The sequence below is a fragment of the Pan troglodytes genome, chromosome 7 (genome assembly GCF_028858775.2).
Source record: "Pan troglodytes isolate AG18354 chromosome 7, NHGRI_mPanTro3-v2.0_pri, whole genome shotgun sequence".
NCBI classification, from domain to species: domain Eukaryota; kingdom Metazoa; phylum Chordata; class Mammalia; order Primates; family Hominidae; genus Pan; species Pan troglodytes.
Window position 1 is genome coordinate 32880843 of NC_072405.2, and position 26103 is coordinate 32906945.

Consider the following 26103-nt stretch of genomic DNA (forward strand, 5'->3'; position numbering starts at 1 on the left):
GTAGTAAGCTTTCTATGTCCAATTGTGGGGAAATTTTTGGCTTGTTTTATTTTCTCAGTTTTTCGTCACTTGATTGTGAATGAGAATAGCCATTTCTCCTGCTATAACACTGTGCTATGCAGTAAGCACTCATTTATAGAACACGGTACTAGATCTGCTGTACATATATATCAAAGCATTGGTTCCTGATTTGGTGATCTTTCTCTTCAATTCACTTTACATAAAAAGTCTCAAAATAATTGTAATTCCTGTTCATGACATTCTAACATCCTTACCAGTGAGAGAATATATGCCAGATATAGAAAATATAACAGTTGTTCTTCCCCCATGTTAAATGTATGAACACATGGGAATTGAGATACACAGAAAGCAGCTTCAAGCAAGGATACTTATTGTCATTGTCTGTGTCATTCATTAGAAGTTCTATGGGGATAAAATAGCCATAGCCAGATAGTTGTTTTTATTTATACATAACCAAATTTTATAAAATTTAGCTTTCAAAGCCTACTAAGCCATCAACAAATATTTAATTGGCACCTACTATGTGTTCAGCCCTCAGAAATACTACTAAATATACATGATAACTATTGTTAATGTTAAAATAATTAGGTTTATCAATTTGGAAAAGAGAACTTTATTTCTCATAAAGGGTTGCAGCCTACAGGGTGACCATTCTGACAGACTGGGAAGTGTAGCCTCTGGTCAGAAACCAAAAACAGACACCTCAAGGGAGGGGCAAAGGGAATAGGAATTTATGCTGATATATATATATACACACACACACATACATATAGTTGGTAAGCTGTGGTAGCCAAGTATATTTATGAAAAGAGAAATATGTGCATGCACAGTTGAGTCTCATGTCCTTTCATGAATATAAATTGCTTCAAGCGCATGACCCCAACATGGAGTTTTCAGCTCTCTGATGGCAAAAGGTGAAGCAGAGAACAGGAAAACCCTCATTACACATTCTTCGTAGACTGGCCAGAACCACTCCATGGTTGGTGGACTCCTATCAGAAGGAATGTGGTTTGTTGTTTTGTTGAAACTGCAAAAGGGTGGACCAGTATCTAGCAGTTGGTTGACACCATTAGCAAAGTCTTTTGAAAGGGCTGGTTTCTGTTTTTCCCTTAGGGAAGAAAGCTTAACAGTAGTTTGCAAAGGAAGGGGTATAACGAGGCACGACTAAGCTCCCATCCCATCATGCCTGAGAACTCAGTTTTCAAGGTTTCTCTGGGTCCCCTTGGCCAAGAAGGGGTCCGTTTAGTCAGCTGGGAGGCTTAGAATTTCATTGTTATTTCTCAAGATAAAGAAGAAATGCAGTTTTTATCCTTCTATTTGGATTGTGAAAATAAGATCTACCTATAAATAATGCAAAGTATGTCATTCAAAGCTGGATGTTAGTGCACAGTATATAAAGTGTTATATAACATGAATATCCCAGGTGTCTCTACACTGTGACTTCAAAATAGAGATAGAGGAGTGAAATCGTTAAAACTGCAGGCTCTGCAGTGAAACCACCCAAGTTAGACTTCTCAGCTCTGACACATAGTAGTAGCATGTTCCTGGGCCATCACTAAACCTTTCACTGCTTCCCCCATAAGCTTCACTAGTAGGTATTATTCTCTCCTTTAAATTTCCTCCATATATAATAGTTCTGGGAGTCCTACAGGGATTATCACATGTATCCAACAAATCACAGAGTTGGCTGCAATCATGCAGGTTTATGCTGTTTGTACACCCAGGCTCATGCTTGCTCCTTTCTGCTGTCTCATCCCAGCACTGTGCACACCCCTTCTCCAGATAATTCAAAACTTTCAATCATCAGGATGCCTCTGCTGGATACTCTCTATGTGATTCTCAGATTCACTTTCCACCCTTTTTTCTTCCTAAGGATGCTGTGGGCAACAGCAATGAACATTTCCTTTCTGTGGTTTCCTTTGGAGTTTGTCCAATAGGAGGTACAACAGGCTGAAGTTTGGAAAGGGAAGACTGGAACTGGGCTTTGCATTCTCCCAACTCCTTTCGCGCAGGGCTATGGCTTGGGAAGTTGCTGTGCTACTCTATTAAAGTCCACAGCACTTGTCAAGCAGCCCTGTCCCTAACAGCAACTCCCCCACAGCTTTGTCTTCCAGCAACAGTTCACTCCCTTTGCCCTTTAGGATAAGGGTGGTAAGGGCTAGCTGCTGTTGATAGCCTTGGGGTTCTTCATCATCCTTTTTGATTTTCCTGAAACCCTAAATATACCTTATTATACTTTAAGTTTTAGGGTACATGTGCACAGCGTGCAGGTTTGTTACATATGTATGTATGTGCCATGTTGGTGTGCTGCACCCATCAACTCATCATTTAACATTAAGTGTATCTCCTAATGCTATCCCTCACCCCTGCCCCCACCCCACAACAGGCCCCGGTGTGTGATGTTCCCCTTCCTATGTCCACATGTTCTCATTGTTCAATTCCCACCCATGAGTGAGAACATGTGGTGTTTGGTTTTTTGTCCTTGCGATAGTTGGTTGAGAATAATGGTTTCCAGCTTCATCCATGTCCCTGCAAAGGATATGAACTCATCCTTTTTTATGGCTGCATAGTATTCCATGGTGTATATGTGCCACATTTTCTTAATCCAGTCTACCATTGTTGGACATTTCAGTTGGTTCCAAGTCTTTGCTATTGTGAATAGTGCCACAATAAACATATGTGTGCATGTGTCTTTATAGCAGCATGTTTTATAATCCTTTGGGTATATACCCAGTAGTGGGATGGCTGGGTCAAATGGTATTTCTAGTTCTATATCCCCGAGGAAATGCCACACTGACTTCCCAAATGGTTGAACTAGTTTACAGTCCCACCAACAGTGTAAAAGTGTTCCTATTTCTAAATATACCTTTTTGCAAAATGGCAAATCATCCTCTTCCTGCTACTCCTCTCATTCACACTTATCAATTATCCCCCATTCAAGTGCAGCACCTGTGACCTGCCTGGACTCCGTCATCACAATGTCAAAATTCTGTCAAAATGTCAAAATTCCGTCACAGTGTCAAAATTCTGCTGAGTTTCACGCCAAGGGAGGGGAAGGAGAATATTCATCCTCTTTTCCCATTTGGTGTCACATGCAATTATTTGGGGCCCAAAGCAGGTCAGCTTATATCCAGGTAAGACAAATAGTTACACCAAATCTCATAAAACTCAATTCCCTACAATCTTAGAAAAGAGGCAAAAAAATAAAAATGAGGAATCAAGTTATTCTTCCCATCCTCTATCCTCTTCATAAACCCTGCTTCTAATCACAATATTCCTCCCAGGCATAAAACAAAAATTGCATTGCCTTCCTATGGATACAAAGAGGTTCGGCTGATGGCAGCAAGAGTTGGGAAGGCTTGGCTTACAGAGCATTAGCTTATCCAAGCAGAACGTTCTCCGTTCCAATAACAGAAGCCAGGAGGAATAAGAAACTGATCATTACAAAGGTTGGACAAATCAGAAAAGGCTTTATGGACAAGATGAAATTGACTTGGGCTTGACAGATAAAAAGGATAAAGAAGTTTAGAGAGTATTTCAGGGAAAGGTAACATTTGTGCAATGATAATGAGGTAGGACATTAATACATTGAGGGGAGTGGGGTTTAGGGAGCAATGGAAGATAAAGTCAGATGGGTAGAGGAAGCCACTCGAAGGCAGATCTTGAAAGTTACGTAGAAGTATTTACATTAGATGTAATCAGCAATAGGAAAACATGGAAGGTATAAAATCAACCTGAAGAGACAAGTGACAGGCCACTGGAAGGAATTCTGTTCTACTAGTTTTGGTTAATTTAATGAGATCTTGGAACTCTGGTAATGCTATCTTCAAAATGGTCCTTTTAAACTTCCTGGACAATGTAGAAACCAGTAGAAGCCAAGCCCATTCTTCCATAATGGCAGATGTGGAAATCTTTACATCTTTAGTTAAGCGAGCCTTACAAAGAATTATGGCACTTTGCTAAAGCTCCGCTCAGAAGACAGATGACAGATAAATAAGCCTTCAACACAGCTCTGCACTTGGAAATTGCAAAGCTGACAAAATGTTCAGAAACTCACCCAGAAGTAGTTTCCATACAAGAAAGTTTCCTTACTTGCTATTTCTTGAAAAGTGAGTAGATAATAATTCTTTAGGCCCAGGCTACCTCTGCGATGACACACGCTTTGAAATGTAGTCTAAAAGAAGCAATAATGTAGAAAAAGGGCAAAGAGATGAAAAGGATCAGAAATGGCTACAAAGTCCGTATGACATGGACTCCAATAAGATTACAGGTCATAAAGTGGTCTACGCTTTCTGATTATCTAAATTTTCTTCATATGATGCTTCCTTTTTCCCTTAAGGACAACTGTAAGAAATACAAAATCTTTGGAGGAAAATGTAAAGCTAGCATATTTAGAATATTTTTTAAAAATGTTAAGCCTCATGCACTATTCTACGCATTTACTTATTTAGTAACAACTTTATTAAGTCTATAGGTATTTAGTAGTTTGCTCAAAGTCACACAAAAAGATTTTAAATTAGGACACTCAGTCTTCATAATCAATACCTTTCACATGTTACTCACCTGGTATAACTAAGAGAAATCATTTATCTGAATATATATATGGTCAGCCCAATTGATCTGAGTTTTCTTCTAAGAATTTTCAATAGTCATACTGTTGAGCTATGTCTCTCTGAATTAAATCAAGCCTAGAGCTAAAGGAGATCCCCTCTATAGTCCTTTCCTCTTTTCTAACTGGTTTTACTCATTGTTTTATTCATTCGCTGTGTGTGTTTGAAGGAAGTTAAGCTTTGATATCATTTATTCATTCATACTTTCATATATTTCAGCATCTCTTATATGGAAGGCATCAATGAGAACCAAAATAAAAACTACAATCCCTCACTCAAGAAGTTTAAAATGAAGTGAATGGACAATTGTGAGAAGAAATGCTATTGATCTTCCAAAGTTGTATATTCGATAGTGAATATTGTATGTTTAAAGTAACCTTGCAAAATGTGTCATGTCAAATGTAATAAATTGTATGTTCTGACGAAGGAATGAAATGCCAGATCTAAGGAACTGAAATTTATCTGGGCACTGGACAGTCGTTTTATATTTTTGAGGAGAAAAGCCATTTTAGTATTCCTTGAATATGTGTAGTTTCTTAAATACAATATATATGTAGCATGTAAGTACTGAATTTAGAATGGAAAGATACCTTTACAATTACCTTGTCCTATCCTCTTATTTGACAAGGAGGACATGCAAGCTCAGATAAGTGAAAATTACTTACCTGGATCTGATAGGGCCTGAATTCTACATTTTCTAAATTTAAACTTCTGGTAGATTGTCATTGAACTGAATGTCTATTAACTCCCAAATCAGTACTTCGTCAGATCTTTGTGACCCAATATTGATTCATTATCTTATTTGCCAAATAAATAGCAGTTTAAGCACAATGCTAAGTGCTGGGTGTGAGGAGAAAAGTGACACACAGCCCCTGACCTAGAAAAACTTCCTTAATGTGGGAGAGGGTAAAATGCAAAGCAATACATGTGTTAATCCATTTGGATTCACAGGGTATTAGGAGAGAATAATAAATATATTGTGGCATCTTAATTACCCATTATGCTTATTAAAATGCATGAGTATTATATAAAACATTCCAAATGAAATGCTGTCAAATTCATATGACATTGTTGTAAAACCCTCAAGATATTGAATAGCTTCATTAATGACACTGTTAGAAAAATACTGCTGCATTGCAGGCAATATTCCCATTTGGAATAAACTCATTTGCACTTTTCTCCTCAGCGACGGAGCCACTGCTTTGCTATCAGCCAGTGCTCCAGAAACTCCTTAAGCTAAACCCACACTTAGGAAATAATAGAGATCAGTTTTTTGACTCCTCTAAAACCTTCTAAATCTTCCATAGCAGTTGGTCCATTTGCTGAGCTGCAGAACTCACGCTGTCATGAAGGAATTTTACTTCACAGGTTCAAAGAGTGGTTCAGGGCTGTAATGGTCATTGGGCCATTTTTCTCATTTTTCAGGTGAGGAAACTGACACTCAGAGAAACTGGATGACTTGCTAGTTAGCTGCCAGATGAAACTAGATCCCTAAATACCTAGCACCTGTCTGGTGTTGCTTCTGCTACAACATATTATCTGGACACCTGTCTTACTCTGTTTTGTGCTGCTATGATAGAATATCTGGGATTTGGTAATTTATTAACAAAAGAAATTTATTTGGATAACAGTTCTGGAGGTTGGGAATTCCAAAATCAGGCAGACCACCTGGTGAGGGTTTCTTGCTGCTTTAACTTGTGGTAGAAAGAGGGGAGGGGGAAGAGAAGGGGAATGTGTAAAGAGACCAAACACGAGAAAGAACAACCTGGTTTCTGCTAACTAATCCAATCCTGCAAGAGGGAGAACTTGCTTCCCCAGATGGTATTAATCTACTCGTGAGAGATCCATCCCTGTGACCCAATCACCTCCCACTAAGCTCCACTTCCCAAAACTGCCATATTGGGAATCAAATTTCAACATGAGCTTTGACAGGAACAAGCCACATCTGAACCACAGCAATACCTTCTCCAATATAATTTTTCCATTATCAATAAACTCACAGTGACCCATTATGGCATGAGGTTCAAAAAGTGTTCTATCTATTCATGAAACACTATTATGAGTCCACATGGATATTTATTCCAAGCAGGGAGCTCGAATGAGAAAGAATGACACAAACAGGGTTTTCTCTTTGTGGCACCTCTGCTGGGATGGGCCACCTTAGTCTGTTTCTTGTATTGAACATGATATCCTCTAGTGATTTATATAGAAAACTTTATGGAAACTGCAAGACAGAAATTCTTCTGGGTACTTTGCCTAGGTTATCTCATTCAGCCCTCACAAATCGTGACGGGTTTGTATGTGGTGTGTGTGTGTGTGTGATTGTCTTTCTTTTGTAGATTAAAAAACTGAGGCTCTGAGAAGTTATCTGTGCAGGTCACATACCTGGTAAATGGTAAATCTCGGAGAAACTTTGGTTTCTCTGAACTTAAATTCATGCTGCTTACACTGTGCCAGGTTACTCATTGAAAGCACCAACTCTGCCCTGAAATTAAGCAAAAGCAATATTTGTTTTCATATAGTGTAATTATATGTGTATATTTCAGGGTTTCAAATTAACAGAACCATGTTGGAATTGGTATGACATTTTGCATTTCCCAAATGTTTTATAATTTTTTTGTCTGATCAATGAGAAAATCTTTATAAGTGATTTTGCAAGTCATAGTGTTTAGTTTTTTGTTTTTTGTTTTGTTTGTTTTGTTTTGTTTTGGCAAGGAGTAGGAGCCTGAACAGAACTGACTTTGTCATTCTATGGCCTCAGAGGCAGGGATGAATTACAGCTTCTTAAGTTTCCTGGGTTTTGTCCATGTCCTACGTTCATAAACCCATTCATCTCAGCTCCAGAACTGTAGACTCGTCAGGGCCACTGGGAGCTATTGTCTAAAATACCAGGTCTCAGCCAGGTACGGTGGCTCATGCCTATAATCCCAGCACTTTTGGAGGCTTGGGCAAGCAGATTGCTTGAGCCCAGGAGTTTGAGACCAGCCTGGGCAACATAGCAAACCTCATATCTACAAAAAATTAAAAATAAGTTAGTCAAGCATGGTGGCGTTTGCTTGTGGTCTCAGATACTCGGGAGACTGAGGTGGGAGGATCATTTGAAACTGGGAGGTTGAAGCTGCAGTGAGCTGAAATTGTATCTCTGCCCTCCAGTCTGGGTGACAGAACAAGACCCTGTCTAAAAAAAATAAATACAAATAAATAAAGTACCAGGTGTCTCTTTTAAAGAGCAAAATGAAAAACATTACCAAGATTGATGTGAAAGTCACAGAAACTGATGTTTGTGATTTGTGGAAGACTCATTACCACATTGAAATGTCAATGCCTCCATGCAACCTAATGAACCCTTGGCCTTAAGTCACCCAGTATTATGCAATGTAATAAAAATCTACTGGGGTTCAGCGGGGTAGGTGATAGTGTCATGGTATTACAACACTTTTGTACAGTGGCCAACACAATGACTGCTTTCACATTCATTTCCTTCGGCTTCATTGATTATGTTGTGTGACTTTGCATAAACACAGCATAGATGTTACTCTGATTTACATTGCAGTGACCTCTAGCAAGCGGCACCAATTTCCCTTCAACTCCAGTCTCGCTGCTCCCAAAACTCAATAGTTGGGAATGGTACATTTAAACAAAGCCAAGGTGCTACAAGGTGGATCTAAAACCTAGGAGCTTTCTCATCTACCCCCAGCTACAGGAATAGATAGTCATTGGAAACCCAGTTACACTATGAGCAAAATAAGAACAAGAAATGAAATCGTGACAAAGGAATTTTACCAGCAGATATGAAAGAGTTGCAGGAACAAGTTCTTCTGTAAAAGTTGTGGTTAAAATCTACGAGGCTACAGTTAAAGTTTAAGCCAGGTGCTAAAAGAACCATAGATTTGCTCCTAGCTCTGCTCTGATTCTTTGAAAATATTGGACATGAAATTTGAACTCCAGTGCCTATTTTCACATCTGTAGTTTGAAGCATATATCTATCAATTCTAATGACAACATGTCTTGGTCATATTTACCACACTTACGTCACAGCAGTATCTAATTCATAGATGACACTAAAGTTAGGTCTATTGAATAAATTAGGGCTTGGTCTTCTTATTGCCTGTAGTGCTCACACATAATTAAAAGGCAGCAGAGTATGGTGGTTAAGTGCACAGGTTGAGTCCAGTAAACTTGAGTCTGACTCTTCACTACTTATACATGTAAACCTGGTTAAGTTCCATAATCATTCTGTACCACAATTTCATCAAAGGTACGTTGTAATAATGGTACCTACATCATAAGATTGTTATAATAATTAGCTGAGTAAATATAAGTAAAGCAATCAGGGCAGAGCCTGGCATATAGAAAACACAAGTACATGTTATTAAATTTGACCTTGTTAAAAAGATCTTAATTAACTCTATGATTTCCTGTTTATTCCCTTCCTGACAATATTCTATTAAAACAATTAATGAATACTGAAATTGCCCAGAGAAGAGCAGGGGAAAGTGAAGGTAAAGATTAACAATCAAGAAGCAAGAGTAAACATTTTATACATCCCCAGATCTCCCAAGTTGCTCTCATGTCCTAGAATACAAACCAATCAATGCATTTCAAGGAGGCTCCTTTGTAAAACACAATGTATTACTCATTAACTTAGGAATCTGGAAATGGAATGCATTTTCTCACAACTGCAAAAAGGAACAGAAGGGCAGGTATGCTACTTAATTCCCTTGTTTGAATTCAGTATTACAGTGTGTAGCATTTTTTACTAGAATACCCTGGGCATAACATGTTTATCATAAGCTTTCTCTTTGAGGCCTTTAATTTGCCCACACTCCCTCCCCTTGAGTTCCCATTGCAGTTCCACTAGGCAAGGAACTTTCTGATCCTATAGCCTACATATAGGTTAGAGGTTTGTCTGTCTTAATTTTACATTCCACTGAGCAAAGGAAATTGTTTCCAAAAGAATAAGGCAATAAAATTCCTAATTTTGCCTTTAAAATGCATAGGTAATCTATTTAGAATGATCTCTCTTTCAATACATAGGTTTGAAACATCTTAGGGTATCGTGATTATGAGCTAATTCCTGCTCCATTCTTCCAGGCTGGGCTACAGCTCTTGGGCCTATCCTGTAAAGACTCAGCTCTGAGCCAATTTAGATTAAACCAAAGGAGACCAAAAGAAAACTGGTAGCCACCCTGGGATAGGGTCAAGAACTGGTAATGCTTGAACCAGCCCATGGTTTGTTCTGCAGTGATTCACAGACATCTGCTTGTCAGTGAGTTGCAGTCTTGCATTAACCTCTACCATGAGTTTCCAGACCACATACCTGGGCTTCTGCCTCTGTTTCCTGAGTCACACTCTATTTGTAATCCAGTTTCCTGATGGCATTGGAAATTGGAGCCGAAACCCAGCTGAAATAGAGAGGACCCTGACATACTACTTTACCCCATTGTTATTTGCTTTGGGGACTGGACCACTCTTCTCTATTTCATATGTTGGTCTTTATTTTGTTCAAAATAACATGGACCACCTGGAACCATGACACTGATTTCTAATTACCAGGCATATCTCCACTATATAGAAGTTCTTTATTTGGCACCACTCTTTAGATCAGACTCCTCTGCAAACAGACAGCTCAAATCAAGAAATAATGCTACTTGTGGATACTCTCATTCTTATTTGTTTAAGCTCTCAGAGATAGCACCACATTTGGGTTTGTTAGTTCTGGCCTGGCTTATGCCTACTCACTCATGTCCTCGTTGAGCAGCTACAGATGGTTAGTTCATCATGACCCATGGAAGGGCCTAATGTGATCCTACTTCATTAATAAATTAGAATCACACACTCACAGACACACACACACATGCACACACACAAAAATAATATTCGCAGAGTTACTCACAATAGAAATACATGTACACATGCACAAAAATGTCATAGCAGGATTATTTTTTATTTCAAATCATTTAACCATAATGTATAAATAAATCGTGGGCTATTCATACAATAGAGTACTACACAATAATAAATAAACATAATTTACTGGTACATGCAACATTATAGATAAATTTTGTAGGCATAACTGAGCAGAAAAAGCCAAACACAGAAGGATATATTCTCAGTCGTTGTGTCTGTATAAAGGGCAAAAACAGACAAAACTAAGTGGCTATAGTGATTACCTCCGGGAAACAGAAGAAAAGACACAGAGAACAAGAGTTAAGGAGTAAACATGAGTAAATCACAAACTCCATTTTCTAGGAGCTAGCAGCCCTGTAGAGAACAGGAAAATGTAAACAGAGGTTTATGAAATTGGAAGTAGCACCTTAGGAGGCAGCAAGCAGAGAGCCTTTCCTTTGACTCCTAAGGCTCCCTAGAGATCTGGAAGGCTTTTATTTTATGATAGAGTTTATATTACAGCGAGTCCTGGAAATTGTCACCCATCTACTATAACTTGACAAAAGAAGAACTTGAGGCATCCTAGGATGTAGTTAATGTTTCATTCCAGTCTCTCAGTAAAAAGACAGACATTTTCACATTCAATATCTGTGCACTTTTCTGACTATGTATTATAATTATAACATTATTAAAGATAAAAATATGGCCTCCTGCAATTAAGGTTCCTGCTGTTTAATTTTGGGGCTACGGATTTATAAATAGAACCTAATCTTCCCCTTGGCTATTTATCCATCCTCATTCTACCAATATTCTTCTGTAGGCAGATGACGCCAAAGTCTATAGCTGTAGCCCTGACATCCCTATCCTGCTGTTAAGCACACTTGCCACACGGGACCACTTGAACACTTCCTCACCTTTGACAGCTTGTCCACAATACTATTCTTTCTGCCTCTAAAATCTGTTTAGTCCATTCTCTCCTCCTCTCCCTGATAATTATCACTCCTCTCGCCACCTCATGCCTTTTCCTGGACAATTGTAGCTACCTCCTAATCGGTCTTCACAACAGCGATTTGTATCCATCATAACTGTGACTCCATCAAGACCATAAATACGTTGATGCCATTCTTTTGCTCAAAAGTGTTAATATCTCCCAAATGCTAATTGAATGAAATAAAAACCCCTAGGCCTGGCCTTCATAGCTGGTTTCAAGCTATCTCACTTATGCCTTTTGCTGCTCTGCTTCTCATATCTGATTCTTGTAGCTAGTCTGATTTTCTCAACATTTGCTGTGTCTAGTCTTACTAATCATATTTTGTTTCTTTTATTCATAATTGGCCCTCTGCCATGGATTTGTATCCTCCTATCTTCAGAGACCTAATTCTATGTATCCCGCAATGTCTAATTCAAATGCTACCTTTTTGATAAAAGTTTTTCCTCATTCCTTCCAGGTGCAATTTCTCGCTCCTTTCAAGGACCATCACCACTTTATTTTTATATCTTTTATATGTATTTATCAATTTTCCCCTTTTATCAACAGCCTAATTTGCAAACAAACAAACAAAAAACTCAATGTGTAATGAGTAAGCAGTAGTTTGAATCCTACCTTTGTTGCTTACTAAGTGTGTGATTTGAGGCAAGTCATTTAACTTGAGCTTCAATTTTTTTTTTTTTTTTTTGAGACGGAGTCTTGCTCAACTGTTGCCCAGGCTGGAGTGCATTGGTGTGATCACGACTCACTGCAACCTCTGCCTCTCGGGTTCAAGCAATTCTTCTGCCTCAGCCTCCCGAGTAGCTGGGACTACAGGCATGTGCCACCATGCTCGGCTAATTTTTGTATTTTTAGTAGAGACAGGGTTTCACCATGCTGGCCAGGCTGGCCTCGAAATCCTGATCTTGTGATCTGCCCGCCTCGGCCTCCCAAAGTACTAGGGTTACAGGTGTGAGCCACCACACCTGGCCTTTTTTATCATGTCAAAATATGGAAGATGGCTGCAAATTTTCAGGACTCACTACAATATAAACTCCATCCTAAAATAAAAGCCTTCCAGATCACTACGGAGCCTTGGGAGTCAACAAAAAGACTTTCTGCTAGGTGCCCTCTAAGGCTACTCCCTGTTTCATAAACCTCTGTGTACATTTTCCTATCCTCTGCAAGGCTACAAGCCCCTAGAGGATGGAGTTTATGATTTAGTCACGTTTAGTCCCTTAACATAAGCACCATGCCTTGTACACTGTTAGTGCACTAGAAATGTGTGTTCTTTAAGTAAATCATGGAAAAGAATCATATAATGAAAGGGTGGTATTTTACATAAAGAATTAGACAAGTCTAGAATTTACTGGGAATGACCAAAGAAGTTGTATTCATTGATAACATCAGGATCTAAACCCAGGTGTCATGTCTCAGAGGCTAAGACTCCAATAACTTGACAGTTCATCCAATCATAAATAAAACAGTGAAAGGAACTCCAGTGATCATCTAGTTCAAGCACGTCGTTTTATAGGGTGTCCCTCCAACCGCTGAAATGCTTTTCCCACTTAATATAGCCAGAAAAGGCTACAGCAAGAGGCTGGGTTTCCTCTTTTCTCTAGAGATCTCTTCAGCTTGTCACTCTGCTTACCTCTGGAAGCCCTGTTGCTAGGCAACGATGAGCTCTTTCTACCACTTAAGTTTCAAGTGTATTTTATGAAATTTCTCTCCTTGATATACTTGAATGATGGTGGAATTTACTATGAGAAAGAACAAACCTGAAAACAGCCAGCTTCTGAGCTTAGGGAAGTTAACTCAGTCCAGTTCCTCTAACTGGACAATGGGATTGTTTTGCTTGATGTGAATAATGAATAGGGTATTGGCATTACAGCATTAAGCACCCCGAGTCCACACCAGCTCTGGGCATGTGGATGAAAGTGCTTGCATGTTTTTTAAGGGTGGTGAATAGTAATCTCACTATGCCCTTTTAAAATACAGATTTTTTCCATGAAAATTACATGTATTGGTTATTTGCTTTAACAAGATTTTCACTTGGAAACTTCCACATTTTCACTTGGAACCTGATTTTTATAGCAACTGCATGTAGTACAGAGGCCTTTTCTTGTACCTGATTTATGATGTTTCCCTGGAAATTGCCCTGGGGACCCCTCTGGCCCACTGCTGAACTCTGGTACTCTTGGTTTCTCTGGTTCCTTCAATAGGGGAGCAAATGGGAATTAAAACTGACTTCTTTAACTGGTTTCAGCCTTGCTATTCGTATTTGTCTGCAATGCAGCACAGCATTCTCTTCTAACCACAGTGAGCTCTAACTCTGGCAGTGTTTTCATAATTTATGATATATTTTAATATTGGGACTCAGTTCACATATTTGGGAGGATTCAGTTAGTTGTTTCTCAAAGGCTTGGATATAATACGATGTTTGTAGCCAGTTGCTCTTCTGGCCATTATTTTGTCTCATAAGCCAACTCTGAACCCAGTTTACTTCACAAAAACTGACAATAGTGGTTTTATTTTTAGCTCTTGAGCCAACTCTGCAATGATAATCAGTCAGTTATTTCAAAGGTGATACAAGAGCTAGGAATTATTATTCCAAAATATTTGAAAGTTGCCAAGGGCCATACAAATTTTATTAAATCACTTATAATAAAACATGTGAGAATTACAAATTATAATAATTTACTTTTATATATCACTTTTCAGAATACAAAATACCTTAATATTGATGCTTACAATGACCTTGTGGGATAGGCAAAGCTCTCTGAAGGTAGGTATTAGCTCCAATTTATACACTTGAGAAGCTGAGACTAAGGGAAGTAACATGACTTGTCAGGAACATTCTGTGGAGGAGCTAGGACTTTAACCCAAGACTTTCAGTTCCAAACTCACCTCTCTATTACTAATGATACTCTTTGCCAAATATCAGAAGATTACACTTATTGAGCTACTTATCCCATACCTTGCGTGGTAGAAAATAATGATAACTCTAATAAATGCTAATACTAAACGTCGTGAATACATTTGGAATTCAAGTTCTATGACATACATGCTATTATTTTCCACATTTTATTGATAAAGAAATTCAGGCAAAATCAAGTTACATAACTTGCCAAATGTCACATGTTTAAGAGAAAGAGTGAAGATTCAAATCGAGGCCAATTGCTGAGTTCTAAGCACCGCTATGACTGATATAAGAAATATAAGGCAGCTAGCTGCAGAGAAAGGACAGTGGTGACCAAGCAAGTTCACAGGTTCATTTGAGGATCCATCTTGGGACCTCATGTTCATTAACACAGTATTCACTTGCTACATGCTTCAAGCAAATAACTGGTTGGTTTACGACCATGCAGCTAAAGAATATTAGACTCAAGTACTGTGGGTCTAAGAACACAGCTGAATCTGGTGGGTTGGGGTCATAGAGATGACTCCTTCTCTAAGTTACTGATTGGGACACTTGCTTTTGATCCTGCTCTAAATAATTTCTATGTCTTTATTTTTTTTCCCATGAGACATAAATTAAATAAAATCTGATAGGATGATCATATGTCCCCATTTTCCCAGGTCCTTACTGTTTTACTTCTGTTGTTTCAGAGTAATTATTGACAACAGCCCCTCTCACTCTCAAAGGCTTCCCAGTTTGGGTAGTAGATATTATGATAAGAAACCCATAATTTCCAGACTATCAAAATTTCAATTGAGTGGAAAACCTCACATTTTGTTGTATAACTGACTTGAATGTGGATAGTTAATAGCATTTTGCTTTGATTAGGTTGAACTTAGCTCAGTCTCCTGTCTTTCATCTGCAAGATGGATATACCAATATAAATCTTGCATACTTATTATAAGGATTACATTATACACAAGCATTGGCTCCCCGTGAATTTGTTCCCATTCTTCACTTCCAGTATCCTTTATGTAATACTTACCTGAGGGCTGACAGTTGTTCTTTTCTATATATGCTGCTCGACTCTTAAAATAGGTAAGCCCCTCAGTGGTCATGATCGAATGTTAAATCATTGTAAGTCCCAGTCACTTGATATGCTTCCTTGTAATTGCTTTTTGTGTAATAAATGTTTGCAGATAGTGGATTTGTCTATGAGTAGATCTTATTGAAATATTTAAGCATCTCTAGTATACAATAGTTTCATGGAATCAATGTTAATGTCAGAAAGTCATCCAGCCACAAATCTTACTCTCTTCTGTAAGCAAGTTCATCCTGGTGGTTACAATGCTTCTTTTATGCTACTAGGGTATTCCTTAGCAAATAACTGCAAGATTGCTTTACATGTCATGGTGCATTGCAGCTAGAAGTCTTCCCTTCTTTCTGATCCTTATATCAATATTTGTTTTCTTCATTTTGTACATGATAAAAGTTCATCCTTTATTAAGGAACTAAATAGTATAGCAGTGGCTTTAAAGTGATTTAGGTGCTCTGTAAGAATTTCCAAGTTCCTTAAAGAAGCACTGCATTGTATCTTAAGAAGGCACCACATGGTTTGGCTAAAGAGAAAGTCAGTTCCAAGTTAAAGTTTACATGAAGATACGTCTGCAGGGGTCTTTGCAGCCTTCTAGACTGATCTGCATAGAATCTGTATCACACGCAGTTGAGAGGGAGAGTAAGACACAATGGCTAGCCTGAAACACACACACCAGAGCCATTCTAGAAGAATCTGACCCTGCTAGAAAGGCCAGCGGCAGAGATGACCAGGCAGGTCCCAGCGCAGTGAAACTGGCCTCAGTTAAGGTGTTCCAAGTGGTCAGTGTTGAGGAACAGAATGAGGTAGGGAGAGCATTTTATGGAAAAATCCAAGGAAGAGGGAGTAGGATTCTTGACAATCAGAGAAACTGTTGCTATGAGTCCAGGAAGTTTCCTCATTGAGAACTCTAGGCCTAGCCTCTTCAGGGATTAGGAATTATACTTCCTCCATAAACACTTATCACATTTTATAGCAATTTCTTGTTAATTATCTGTCACCTCACTAGACTGTAAACTATGTGAAGGTAAGGGAATCTCAGCCTTGTCCTGCTCTAATCCAGTACTCAGCAGGCACACTGTAATTGTTCAATAAATAATCGTTATGTAAATACATGAACCAATAAGCTACATAAACAGCAGTATCTTAGCCATGAGTCTAGGTAGAACACTAAAGCAAAGCTTCATAAGGGAACTAATGAATCAGGCAAGTACCAGGTTGAAATTGTGGGTGTGATATGGACTCACCTCCATAGACAATATCCAAGGTCAACCTGGCAGAGACTCTATGGGACCACTGAAATTCAGGGTATAGCATATGGCTTAATCCCTAGTCTAACCAAAGAGAAGACACTACCATTGATATCCCCTGTTGCTGTTTTGCTCAGAGAACACAAGTCTGACTGTTAATAGGTCAAGCCTTGAGGAGTCACAAAAGGCACTGGGGTATTTGTCCTTGCATTAGGTCATTTTAAGCAGATGCTTCTGGCAGATTCTGTAAAATCTACGTATTGGCTTCATTTTTATTGTAATTTGATGGAAAGCTGGGTATTGATTTTTAGAGTAAAAGCAAAAAATACTTGGAAAGGTTTTGATTCTTTCCATTAACTTTATTAGAACTATAACAAATCAGTCATCTATTAAGACCACAGCATTTTTATAGAGAAGACAGATTCCTACATTAAAATTGTTTTGTCCCAATCTCTGTCTCTCCCTAAGCAAACACAGTGTGTTACTCAACCATTCTTCTAAAGGTATTTTTTTCTCGGGCAGGGCATGGTGGCAGCGCCTGTGGTCTCAGCTACTCAAGAGATGGAGGTGGAAGGAACACTTAAGCCCAGAAGGTCGAGGCTGCAGTGAGCTATGCTCACACCACTGCACTCCAGCTTGAGCAACAGAGTGAGAACCTGTCTCAGATAAATAAACCAATAAAAATAAAGAGATTAACAAAATAATAATTTAGAAAGACAAAAAATATTTATTTATTTTTTGAGACAGGGTCTCCCTCTGTCACCTAGGCTGGAGTGCAGTGGCATGATCATGGCTCACTGCAGCCACGACCTACTGGGCTCAAGCAATACTTCCAACTCAGCCTCCTGAATAGCTGAGACTATAGGTGTGCAGGACCATGCCAAGCTAGTGTTTGCATTTTTAGTAGAGATGGGGTTTCACCATGTTGCCCACGTCTGTCTTGTGCCCCTGGCTCAAACAATCCATCTATCTCAGCCTCCCAAAGTGCTGAGATTATAGACGTGAGCCACCACACCTGGCCAATCTCCTCATTTTTAAATGTAAATAATTCCACTTTAGAAAGATCATTTGCTTATTTGCTTTGAGGTAAATTAAAGACTTAGGAAATATCAAAAACATTCAATATACATTTGACTCTATTAACATGTCTTCATCTTCTATTTGAAAAATTTTCTTAAAACACTATAAGGTAGCTTTTAAGGATACTTAAGGCTCAGCTATGAGTCACCCTGGGATAAGTACAGTTCAAGGTGAAGCTGAGGCTTGGTCAGATCAAAACCAATGGGATGAACATTAATATATGTAGCTCTGTATCCTAGGGCTTAGGCAAGAATTTGAAGTAGAGGATGTGCTCAGAAAGTGGACGAAACAATAGATGAAAAATTTAAAAAGTGAATGAATTAAATAATCTTGAAGGATGTGTCTGTTAATCAGCTAACCAGTGATACCAAATAATGCCCAAATAGGTAGAGGCAATTGGCTTACTATTGGTAGTGATAACATACAATCAGGTCAAACCTGTGGTTCCTGGCATGAGTTCCCATAGTTTGAATGGATGGCACAGCTCAAAAAAGACAAGTGACAGGAACGATGTCTAGATTCTAATAATGCTGAGCCACAGTTGAGGTTAAATCTCTTTTCTCACCATGGAAATGAAACGTTGAGCGGGAAGACAAGATTAAGAGGAACAAAGAGGCCTACACCTCAGAGACAAAGGTGAAGACTGTAGCCTTGTGGCTTTCAGATGCTCATGGCTCATGAGAGGTGAGGCAGATCAATGACAACAAATCTAATTCACGACCTACGCTGTCACTGAATTCTTTTCTGTTCTGATGGGGATTGGCTACAAACTGGGAGGGAAGTTAGGGCGAAGTGAGGGTTTCAGTATCCCATGGCAGAAATAAGTGGGGAGTCACAAAATGCACTGGGGTATTTGTCCTTGCATTAGGTCATTTTAAACACACGCTTCTGGCAGATTCTGTAATATCTACGTATTGGCTTTATTTTTATTGTAATTTGATGGATGGAGAGTGGTACTAAAAAATTCCTGCTAAGTACAACATTTTCTTTCTCACCACCTAGGATGAATGAATCTTATCTAGAGTAAAGGAGAGATGCTAAAGGAGATGCCAGAGAGGGTGGGTCTATGTACCTGCCTGTCATCCCTACAACTGCTTTGTGATCTAGGTTCCATTTCTCCCAGTTTTACAGACAAGGAAACTAAAGCTCATGGAAATTAAATAATTTATAAAAATTTACAATACAGGAAGAGACAGAGATAGTTATCAAAGGTAGATCTTTTTCAATCTTATGGCACCTTCAGCTAACTTAAGACTCTGAGAATCTAAGTCTATGAACTGCAACAGAAACAAAAGACACTGCCTGCCCTTCTTTTTTGGACTGGGCTGTCCTCACCTGTTAGCTACTAAGAAGTGTGATCATTTTCAGACCTTACTCCAGAGTCTGACTCCAATCATCATCCCTATTACCAATCTTCAGATGTGTATTCTGAGAGAGATTGAAAACTTATAACTCCTAAATCTTGACTTCACAGGACAGAAGAAAAAAATGTAAGCAGTCAAAAATGTGAATTCAGACTAATAGGAACTGCTTTAACTAGAAGAGATGAGATATTATTATGACCTAAAGGATTCATGGGACTAGAAAGAGAGGTAATGGCAAAAGCATCCCTATACCAGAGAAGAATGAGTAACTGCTCATGGTTAACTATAGGAGATTTTTAATTCACGGATCCTTCCAATGCTGCTCAAATCCTTAAGCTGTATTCATCCTTTTTGTTCCCACATGTGTAGATTTCTATTCCCCTCTCCAGTGCATAAATCCAACACTAACTCCCAGTTTACCAAAGACAGATGGTTAAGGAGGTGTAATCCATGGGAAATAGATGTTTCCAAAGCCACAAAGTTTAGTACATATAGTAGAGCATCAGTCTATGGTTCTCCTTGCTCTTTTATTTTTTTCAAGAACTGGTATCTTTTTAGCATTCAAACAGAGGTGTTATGAGTCAGCAAAAAGAAAATAAAGTTTTTGTTATAAGTCAAATTGACTATTAGTATTGTTGTATGTTTTGAATGGAAATAAATGGCATTCACTTCTTTAATCTATCCATATGCTATATGTATATCACCGAGAATGTCTTTAGTATCAAGAGTTAGCTCCAACACTGCACTACATAGATTTATACACACAAGGGTTAAAGTATTAAAAACTATCTTAAAGCGACATGGAAAACGAACAGCCAATGAAAAGCTCTTTTGATGAGGTAATGCTATTTGCTTAAGTTTCATTGGTTGAGTCTAAAATTTCTGTTTCCAGGAGTTGGAGGACAAGTTTCTCTGCAACCAGAAAGAACTGGATAGTCTCCAATTGCTTATATAAGATATTTTATGATCACTCAGTAAAAGCAAGTCCCTCCTCAACTTGCCAATAGCCTAGAATTATTTCCCAACAAATTCATACATAAACTAGCCTGCAGGGATTTCTGCTTGTTCCAAAACAAAATCTACATAAGAGATTAAGAAATGCAGAGTTAAATTCTGAGTAATTATATTTGTGTACTATATTGAAAGGAATATTAAACTATAAGTTAACACACCTCGTTCCTCATCCAAGCTCTGATACAGTCACCTTGGCAACCTTGTGCTGCTACTTACCACTTCTAGAATTTAGGTTCATCTTGTTTTTGTTTTTCAAAATTCTTATTTCTTGCTGAAAAATGACAATAATTGTGGCAGTCCTACCTATTCCGCAGACTTTTTGCATGCAAGGGCATCCAATGAAATATTGAATATGCAAGAGCTCTAAAAGATATCATATCTACCTCAACTTACAGGGTTTCCTGTAATTTTAGGGAAAGATGACATTATGACTCCTTTTTGAGGTAACATTAGCACCCTTCATAAGCAAGCATAGAAATCCTCTTAGCTAGATATGATACGTCCATATGTTAAAAGAAAAAAAAAAAAACCAACAGAAACTGAGAAGGTAGTCTGCTTTAATGCTAGGGAGGAAGATACAGATTTCATTGAGGTAGAGTTCTATCCAAGCCAAACCGTCTTGAGACTTAATTATCTAATTAGAATAGCTCTCTTAGCTTTGTGAAATATAGATAGGCTGTTTGTCCCATTGGGAGTTTTAAATCCTATCTTCAAGGCCACTAGACTTTGAGGCAACTATCCCACTACTCATTGCAATGTCTAGCCATCTAAGTATACAACCCACTGCATAGGCACAACGGTAACTTCAAGTCTATTGCTATCTTGGCAAGAAAAAAAATGCAACAGATTTATTTTCTGGGAGAGAGTTCTAGTTATACATCTTAACATATTTAAAAGCAAAACTCTTGATATTCTTACTACCCAACTCTAGCCTTCCCAAATCCCTACCTCTTTCATCTCAGTAAATGGCAATCCCATCCTTCATGTTGCTTAAGCAAAACACCTTGGAGTCATCTTTATTTCTTCTCTTTTTCTCCACCCAACCTTGACTCTATCAGCAAATACTGCCAATCTACTTTCAAAATACACTCACAATCCAGCCTCTTCCACTCATAATCACCACTGTGATTATCACTCTGGTGGAAACTGCTGCCATTTTTTCCCCCTGGATTATTGCAAAAACCTCCTAGTTAGTCTCCCTGCTTATACCTATCCCATACGATCTACTGTTCAAAGAGCAACCTGAGTAATTCTCCTAAAAAGTTAATGAATAATGTCACCTCTCTGCTCCAGACCCTCAGAGGTCCCGTCTCACTCAAAGTGAAAGTCAGAGGCCTTACACTGACCTGGCCCCAACATGACTTCCCTACTCCTCTTCTACTACTGCCCTCTTCTGTACCTGGAATACAGCAAGCATCCGCATCCGCCCTCCACAGCTTTGCACTGGGTGTTTCCTCTGTCTGGGATGACCATCTTCCAGCAAACTTTCTCTTGCTCTCTCTTCATCTTCATTCTCAGTTAGAACCTTTTCAAATGCATTCTTAATCTACTCTCATTGCAATGGTTAATTTTGTGTGGCGACTTGACAGGGTTAAGGGATGCCCAGATAGTTGATGAAACATTATTTCTGCTTGTGTCTAGTTACAGAAGAGAGTAGCATTTGACTCAGCACACTGAGTAAAGAAGATCCCCCCTCACCAAGGTGGGTGGGCATCATGAAATTCATGGAGAGACAAGATGGATCAAAAAGATGGAGGAAGGGAAAACGCACTCTTTCTCTTCTTCTCCCTCCTTCCCTTCCTCCCTCCCTCCCTCTCTCTCTCACGTAGACACACATACACACACATCTTGAACTGGAGCATCTATCTTCTCCTGCCCTCAGAAATTTTAGTTCTTGGTCTCTGCATCTTCAGATTCCAGGACTTACACTAGCACAACACTAGCACCCCCTCCAAACACACACCCTGTTCTTTTTTTTTTTTTGAGACGGAGTCTTGCTCTTTCGCCCAGGCTGGAGTGCAGTGGCCCGATCTCAGCTCACTGCAAGCTCCGCCTCCTGGGTTCACGCCATTCTCCTGCCTCAGCCTCCCGAGTAGCTGGGACTACAGGCACCCGCCACCACGCCCGGCTAATTTTTCCTATTTTTAGTAGAGACGGGGTTTCACCGTGTTAGCTAGGATGGTCTCGATCTCCTGACCTCGTGATCCGCCCGCCTCGGCCTCCCAAAGTACTGACACCCTGTTCTTAAGACTTTAGACTCAGGGTGGGAGTCACACCAGGGGCTCCCCTCATTATCAGGCCTTCAGACTCAGGGTGGGAATCACACCATGGGCTCCCCTGGTTCTCAGGCCTTCAGACTTGGGCTGAATTACACCACCAGCTTTCCTTGTTCTCCAGCTTACAGATGGCATGTCATGGGTCATCATCTTCATAAACGCATGAACTGATTTCTGTAATTAATCTCATATATATTAATTATGTTCTTCTACAGAACCTTGACTATTAAACCCATATAAAATTGTCTTCTACACAAACCCTTTCTTGTCTACATTGCTATGTTTTTCTCTACAGTTCTTGTTGCTATCTAGCAGATTTTAGGTTGTCTTGTTTATTGTCATCCTTTTGCACGACAACATAAGCTCCATGAGGACAAGGATTTGATAATTTTTCCTCCATATTCACAGCGCCTAGCAGTATGTGCTGAAAAGTATTTAATATAGTACGCAGGAAAGGTAGTGTATTCACATCTTACTTGAAGTAGTCATAAAATATTTAATACTTAAGGAAAACCAAAGTGTAATTATGAACTCTTAAAATTGATCCTAAAAATATTGTAATTTATATGTTCCCAGAGGAGGCATTCAGTCAGTGTCAGTATCATTGCACTAAGTGTATAGATGCTCAAGGACATTCTATTGATTGGAGAAATAGGAAAAAGTAATGTATAAATGAATGCTTAGAATTACTCAGACACTGGGAGATTTTCTTTCTTTAGCATTTTGATCTAATTTCAGGAATCTCAGTGGTTAATAATCATTTAGATGTACATATTCTTATGCATTCATTATAAAATCAGTCCTTTTTGTTGATGTATAAACACATGTGTACCAATAAGATACTGAAATATCACCTATTATCCTGACTACAGACAGTGAAATTCTGATATATGAGTAAGTTACTCTCTAAGCCCAAGTTAACCAGTTATTCATGTAGGTTGAGAAGTGCATACTTAATTCATCTCAGATAGGAAGAATTTTTAAAATGATCTAGAAAAATCAGTATGTCTCTGAGAATCTTATTGATGTGCAGAGGGAGTACCTTCATAAGAAACAATATGGTATATATTAAAGAAAATATTATTCTGATACTTGTTAAAAGGATACAAAAGATTTTAATGAGGACTATTACCATAGGTATCAAGACCATTAGAGTAGGGGAGAGAGATGACCTCTGAATACAAAACAGACCTTTAAGGATTTATAGCCAAAGAGCAGAGTGAGAGAATCAGTGGAGAGAAAATTACTGGCTGGGTGCAGTGGCTCATGCCTGTAATCACAGCACTTTGGGAGCCAAAGCGGGCAGATCACTTGAGGCCAGGAGTTCAAGACCAGCCTGGCCAACATTGCAAAACCCCGTCTCTACTAAATACACAAAAATTAGCCAGGCGTGATTGTGCACACCTGTAATCCAGGCTACTTGGGAAGCTGAGGCACAAGAATCACTTGAACCCAGGAGGCTGAGGTTGCAGTGAGCCGAGATAGCACTGCTGCACTACAGTGTGGGTGACACAGTGAAAATCTGTCCCAAAAGAAAAAGAAAAAAGAAAAGAAAAGAAAATTACTAGGAGGTGACAGCTAGGATCCAGGGTAGTGGGATTCTTGCTAAACTGACTTAACAAGATTCTTACCAAAGGTAAGCCAAGTATATATGCACCAAAGGCTGAGAATGAGATCTGATGAGTTATCGAGGATGATCGGATATCAAGGGTGGGAAGATTCTTGCTAAAGTGGCTTAGCAGGATTCTGGCTAAAATTGCACTAAGCAGGCCTAAGGTAAAACCCAAGAATGAGGCCTAGTCTTAAAGGCAGCTCAGAGGAGCCTGGCTAAGGTCTGGTTAATGAGAGAACCTTTATTATATAAAAGGTCATATCAAGAGCCCATCTGAAGTTCATTTGTCTCCAAATATCATAAATAAGACTTGGCCATTATTTAATTCAACAATATGCATCCACTGACCTTGCTGTAGGCACTGTGCTCAATATAGAAGAAATAAATTCAAATATAATGCCATTTTGACCTGGGAACTCCCACTCTAGTGGAGAGACCAAAGTGTAAAATAATCATCACAATGTAATACAGCATGTGCTTTAATAGAGGGTGAAGAACATATTATGAAACACAAGGAAGAAAGGGAATTGATGTTGAGCGAAAGAGAAAAATACAGGGGTCATGGAAGTCTTCACGCTGTCTATTCTTTTGGTTTGGGTCTTGATGGAAAGGTAGGAGTTTACTGATCAGAACAATAAAATTGAGGAATATCTTTCAAGGAAAAAGCAACAACACTTACATAGGTCCAGAAATATAAAACAAATATGATAGCTCACTGGGAGATGCAAGAAGAGGCTGGACCCAGCATGGGGTGCCTGAAGAGGAATGGAAATGAGTAAGGCAGGTAGTCACCTGGATCCAGATTGTGATGGACACTGTACTCTAATTGCGTCCCTGGGTTTGGGATGCAATAGGACCCTATAGGAGGAACAGAGGAGTGGAAGTCAGATTTACAGTTTAGAAAGATTTCTCTGACACAAGCGGAAGAGGGAGGCCGAAGTATAAACAGACCAAATAAAAAAGACTACTTTGGTGGTTTCTGGACTCTAGGAGAAAAATAATAATGAGGGTTTCAAGGAAGGCAAATGAGGTTGGAAAGGAAATGACAAATTTAGAGGGGACAGATTTTCATTAGAAATCCAATGTTAATTATAAGGTAAGACTTCTGAGTGCTTATGAAGATAGTGGTAGTATTAATACATATAAAGAGTATAGAAAAATGAAATAAAATAAAAACATGTCACCTGTGGGGTATATAGAGAGATTTGTTTCGAATATGTTGAATTTAAGGTGCTCAAGTGACCTCCAAGTCTAGATGTCTGGAATGCAGATCTGTGTGTGGGTTTGTGACGCAGGTGGAGGTAGAAGGTGAGACGGGAAATTGCAAATCACTGTAACAGAAACAGGAGTTGGAACCACTAGAGATGGAGAGCATACACAGGAAGAACACCGTGTGAGAAGACAACAAAAACGGAACCCAGGTGCACTCATGCATAAGAAAAACCACTGTGTGTTCAATTAAAAAGAAAAGGCTTATGTTATATAACCCCAACTGTTCCTAAGCAGGATGAATTATGTTAGTAAGAAAAGCCCTGTTTTGAGAGTACATTGATAGGTTTAGATAAGCAAATATGAGATATGCAAATCTGCTAAATTACTCTGCAAATGAGAACAAGAGAATTGAAGTTCTTCAGAGAAAAATACAGACAAAAGAACAAAAAAGGAAGACTAGATGCTTAGGGAAATCAGAAAGCGAGATTCTGGCAGGAACTTTAGAAAAAATATGTTTCAAAAACATTTGAAATTCTATGTTGTGATTTACACTCTTCCCAAATGAAAACTTCAGTAAGTCCACAGTTCTCTAATATCTTTTCACCTGTGGATTCACTGGTCTGGGATTGTGTGGAGGGGGTCAGTTCTCTAAGAGCTATTGATTTCCACTTTTGGCTACTTAGTGCAATTAAAAGACAATGTTTATAAGATAAGACAGAGGAGGCCATGAGAGACTAGGCAGCAATAATTGACACACAAAAAAATTGTGAGGAGGACTTCCTACTTCCCCCAGGGGCTAGAAGTTTCCTGTTGACC

At 38.9% G+C, this 26103-nt stretch overlaps 2 long non-coding RNA genes across 2 annotated transcripts; one reads left to right on the forward strand and one right to left on the reverse strand.

The window, feature by feature from the left end:
* Nucleotides 1-789: 789 nt before the first annotated feature.
* LOC107976268 (uncharacterized) lies at nucleotides 790-2986 on the reverse strand. The gene is made up of 2 exons (XR_001720102.2): nucleotides 2888-2986; nucleotides 790-1012 (listed from the first exon to the last, which is right to left on the reverse strand). It is a non-coding gene; the product is annotated as an uncharacterized LOC107976268 (long non-coding RNA).
* LOC107976267 (uncharacterized) lies at nucleotides 2967-5066 on the forward strand. The gene is made up of 2 exons (XR_001720101.2): nucleotides 2967-3155; nucleotides 4851-5066. It is a non-coding gene; the product is annotated as an uncharacterized LOC107976267 (long non-coding RNA).
* Nucleotides 5067-26103: the final 21037 nt, after the last annotated feature.